The sequence below is a fragment of the Harmonia axyridis genome, chromosome X (genome assembly GCF_914767665.1).
Source record: "Harmonia axyridis chromosome X, icHarAxyr1.1, whole genome shotgun sequence".
Taxonomy (NCBI): Eukaryota; Metazoa; Arthropoda; class Insecta; order Coleoptera; family Coccinellidae; genus Harmonia; species Harmonia axyridis.
The window spans coordinates 29655114-29660113 of record NC_059508.1 but is presented as its reverse complement, the minus strand read 5'-3'; the positions used below and the strand labels follow the sequence as shown (position 1 = coordinate 29660113).

General features: G+C 40.4%; 1 non-coding gene across 1 annotated transcript; it reads left to right on the top strand.

Moving 5' to 3' along the window:
- The first annotated feature begins 1822 nt into the window (after nucleotides 1-1822).
- LOC123687811 lies at nucleotides 1823-1941 on the top strand. Its single transcript, XR_006749518.1, has one exon. It is a non-coding gene; the product is annotated as a 5S ribosomal RNA (ribosomal RNA).
- Nucleotides 1942-5000: the final 3059 nt, after the last annotated feature.

Here is a 5000-nt window from a genome sequence, read left to right as displayed (position 1 = left end):
TCGGACTTTGGTCAAAATGTTCCGATACAAAATTTGAACCAAGATAGATACAGATATGATTCCTTCTTAAATATACGTTGATTATCGAACAGAATATGGTAAATATTTTGCGATGACCGAGGATTTCATGAATTTTTTTTTTTTTTCGAAAAAATTTTCTATTATCGGAATTTCCTCAAATTTCATTTGGTTGCCTCCTAATGCTTATTAAAAATGATAACCAACAATCAGAATCATTATTTATCATTTATTTCAATTTTTATAATGAAAAACGTTCACGTCCTTTCGCGCCTCTCGATCGTCGTTTACGTGATGCATCGGTCAGCCCTAGTTTACGTGGTGCATCGGTAAGATCGAGTTCACGTTCTGCATCGGTCTGCCCGAGTTTACGTGGTGCATCGGTAAGATCGAGATTACGTGGTGCATCGGTAAGATCGAGTTTACGTTCTGCATCGGTCTGCCTGAGTTTACGTGGTGCATCGGTATGATCGAGTTTACGTTCTGCATCGGTGTGATCTAGTTTACGTTGTGCATCGGTAAGATCGAGATTACGTGAAGCATCGGTATGATCGAGTTTACGTTCTGCATCGGTCTGGACTCTGAGATATATTTTCGACGTGAAAATGTTCCGATACAACTTTTGAACCAGGATAGTTAGAGAGATGATTTTTTCTGGGATGTACGTTGATTGGGGAATGGATTGTGGAAAATAACTTGCCATGACCGAGGTGTTCTCGAATTTTTTTTTTTTTTCGAAAAATATTTTCTGATTTTGGATTTCACTCAAATTTGATTTCGTTGCCTTCTAATGTGTTCTAAAAGAGTAAATCAGTAATCAGAATCGAAAAATATTTTTCGGATTTTTTTTTTTTTGAAAAAAAATTTTCTGATTTTGGAATTTCCTCAAATTTGATTTGGTTGCCTTCTAATGTGTTTTTAAAGCGTAAATCAGTAATCAGAATCAATATTCATTGTCGACTTTAATTTTTATAAGGAAAAATGTTCACGTCCTTAAACGCCTCCCCATCATTAGCCCGAGTCCAAGTCGATGTCAGTCCCGAGCGGACGGTGTCAGATACTACCTATCGCCCCGGTCTGGACTTGGCGAGGTATTTCGACGTGAAATGTTCCGATACAACTTTTGAACCAGGATAGTTAGAGAGATGATTTCTTCTATGTTGTACGTTGATTGTGGAATGGATTGTGGGAAATAACTTGCCATGACCCAGGTGTTCTTGAATTTTTTTTTTTTTCGAAAAAAATTTTCTGATCTTGAAATTTCCTCAAATCTGATTGCGTTGCCTTCTAATGTGTACTAAAAGAGTAAATCAGTAATCAGAATCAATATTCATTGTCGACTTTAATTTTTATAAGGAAAAATGTTCACGTCCTTAAACGCCTCTCCATCGTTACCCCGACTCCAAGACGATGTTAGACCGGAGCGGACGGTGTCAAATGCGACCGATCTCCCCGGTCTGGACTTAGCGAGATATTCCGACGTGAAATGTTCCGATACAAAAATTTAACTGTGATAGTTAGAGAGATGGTTCCTTTTGTGATGTACGTTGATTGTGTAATAGAATATGGAAATAAACTTGAGATGACCGAGGTCTTCTGGGATTTTTTTTTTTTTTCGAAAAATATTTTTCGATTTCGGAAATCCCTCAAATTTCATTGAGATATGTCCTAATGTGTTCTTAAAACTTAAATCAACAATCAGAATTAATATCCAAAAGTTATTTCATTTTTTATAAGGAAAAACGTTCACGTCCTTTCCGCTCCCAAAAAGTGAGATATCATAGAAAATATCGCTATATTTGTTGTTTACGGCCATACCACGCTGAAATTGCCAGTTCTCGTCAGAACACTGAAGCCAAGCAGCGTCGGGCGCGGTTAGTACTTGGATGGGTGACCGCTTGGGAACACCGCGTGCTGTAAGCTTTTTTTTTACGTTCTGCATCGGTCTGCCGAGATAACGTGGTGCATCGGTATGATCGAGTTTACGTTCTGCATCGGTAAGATCGAGATTACGTGATGCATCGGTAAGATTGAGATTACGTGGTGCATCGGTAAGATCGAGTTTACGTGGTGCATCGGTAAGATCCAATTCACGTTCTGCATCGGTAAGATCCAGTTCACGTGGTGCATCGGTAAGATCGAGATTACGTGGTGCATCGGTAAGATCGAGTTTACGTGGTGCATCGGTAAGATCCAATTCACGTTCTGCATCGGTAAGATCCAGTTCACGTGGTGCATCGGTAAGATTGAGATTACGTGGTGCATCGGTAAGATCGAGTTTACGTGGTGCATCGGTAAGATCCAATTCACGTTCTGCATCGGTAAGATCCAGTTCACGTGGTGCATCGGTAAGATTGAGATTACGTGGTGCATCGGTAAGATCGAGTTTACGTGGTGCATCGGTAAGATCCAATTCACGTTCTGCATCGGTAAGATCCAGTTCACGTGGTGCATCGGTAAGATCGAGATTACGTGGTGCATCGGTAAGATCGAGTTTACGTGGTGCATCGGTAAGATCCAATTCACGTTCTGCATCGGTAAGATCCAGTTCACGTGGTGCATCGGTAAGATTGAGATTACGTGGTGCATCGGTAAGATCCAGTTCACGTGGTGCATCGGTAAGATGGAGATTACGTGGTGCATCGGTAAGATCGAGATTACGTGGTGCATCGGTAAGATCTACTTTACGTTCTGCATCGGTCTGCCCTTGTTTACGTGGTGCATCGGTAAGATCGAGATTACGTGAAGCATCGGTATGATCGAGTTTACGTTCTGCATCGGTCTGCCCGATATTACGTGGTGCATCGGTCTGCCCTAGTTTACGTGGTGCATCGGTTTGGACTTAGAGATATATTTTCGACGTGAAAATGTTCCGATACAACTTTTGAACCAGGATAGTTAGAGAGATGATTTTTTCTGGGATGTACGTGGATCGGGGAATGGATTGTGGGAAATAACTTGCCATGACCGAGGTGTCCTCGAATTTTTTTTTTTTTCGAAAAAAATTTTCTGATTGTGGAATTTTCTCAAATTTGATTTGGTTGCCTCCTAATGTGTTCTAAAAGAGTAAATCAGTAATCGGAATCGAAAAATATTTTTCGGATTTTTTTTTTTTTCGAAAAAAATTTTCTGATCGTGGAATTTCCTCAAATTCGATTTGGTTGCCTTCTAATGTGTTTTTAAAGCGTAAATCAGTAATCAGAATCAATATTCATTGTCGACTTTAATTTTTATAAGGAAAAATGTTCACGTCCTTAAACGCCTCCCCATCATCAGCCCGAGTCCAAGTCGATGTCAGTCCCGAGCGGACGGTGTCAGATACTACCTATCGCCGAGGTCTGGACTTGGCGAGATATTACGACGTGAAATGTTCCGATACAACTTTTGAACCAGGATAGTTAGAGAGATGATTTCTTCTATGTTGTACGTTGATTGTGGAATGAAATACGGAAAATAACTCGCCATGACCGAGGTGATTACGATTTTTTTTTTTTTTCGAAAAAAATTTTCTGATCGTGGAATTTTCTCAAATTTGATTTGGTTGCCTCCTTATATGTTCTAGTAGCGATAATCAACAATCAGAATCAAAATCCATGGTCGGGTTTGATTTTTATAAGGAAAAATGTTCACGTCCTTTTTTACAACCCCGACTCATTGACGATGTTAGAACCGAGCCGGCGGTGTCAGATACGACCGATCGCCCCGGTCCCGATCGTCATTTACGTTGTGCATCGGTCTGCCCGAGATTACGTGGTGCATCGGTATGATCGAGTTTACGTGGTGCATCGGTAAGATCCAATTCACGTTCTGCATCGGTAAGATCCAATTCACGTTCTGCATCGGTAAGATCCAGTTCACGTGGTGCATCGGTAAGATGGAGATTACGTGGTGCATCGGTAAGATCGAGATTACGTGGTGCATCGGTAAGATCTACTTTACGTTCTGCATCGGTCTGCCCTTGTTTACGTGGTGCATCGGTAAGATCGAGATTACGTGAAGCATCGGTATGATCGAGTTTACGTTCTGCATCGGTCTGCCCGATATTACGTGGTGCATCGGTCTGCCCTAGTTTACGTGGTGCATCGGTTTGGACTTAGAGATATATTTTCGACGTGAAAATGTTCCGATACAACTTTTGAACCAGGATAGTTAGAGAGATGATTTTTTCTGGGATGTACGTGGATCGGGGAATGGATTGTGGGAAATAACTTGCCATGACCGAGGTGTCCTCGAATTTTTTTTTTTTTCGAAAAAAATTTTCTGATTGTGGAATTTTCTCAAATTTGATTTGGTTGCCTCCTAATGTGTTCTAAAAGAGTAAATCAGTAATCGGAATCGAAAAATATTTTTCGGATTTTTTTTTTTTTCGAAAAAAATTTTCTGATCGTGGAATTTCCTCAAATTCGATTTGGTTGCCTTCTAATGTGTTTTTAAAGCGTAAATCAGTAATCAGAATCAATATTCATTGTCGACTTTAATTTTTATAAGGAAAAATGTTCACGTCCTTAAACGCCTCCCCATCATCAGCCCGAGTCCAAGTCGATGTCAGTCCCGAGCGGACGGTGTCAGATACTACCTATCGCCGAGGTCTGGACTTGGCGAGATATTACGACGTGAAATGTTCCGATACAACTTTTGAACCAGGATAGTTAGAGAGATGATTTCTTCTATGTTGTACGTTGATTGTGGAATGAAATACGGAAAATAACTCGCCATGACCGAGGTGATTACGATTTTTTTTTTTTTTCGAAAAAAATTTTCTGATCGTGGAATTTTCTCAAATTTGATTTGGTTGCCTCCTTTTATGTTCTAGTAGCGATAATCAACAATCAGAATCAAAATCCATGGTCGGGTTTGATTTTTATAAGGAAAAATGTTCACGTCCTTTTTTACAACCCCGACTCATTGACGATGTTAGAACCGAGCCGGCGGTGTCAGATACGACCGATCGCCCCGGTCCCGATCGTCATTTACGTTGTGCA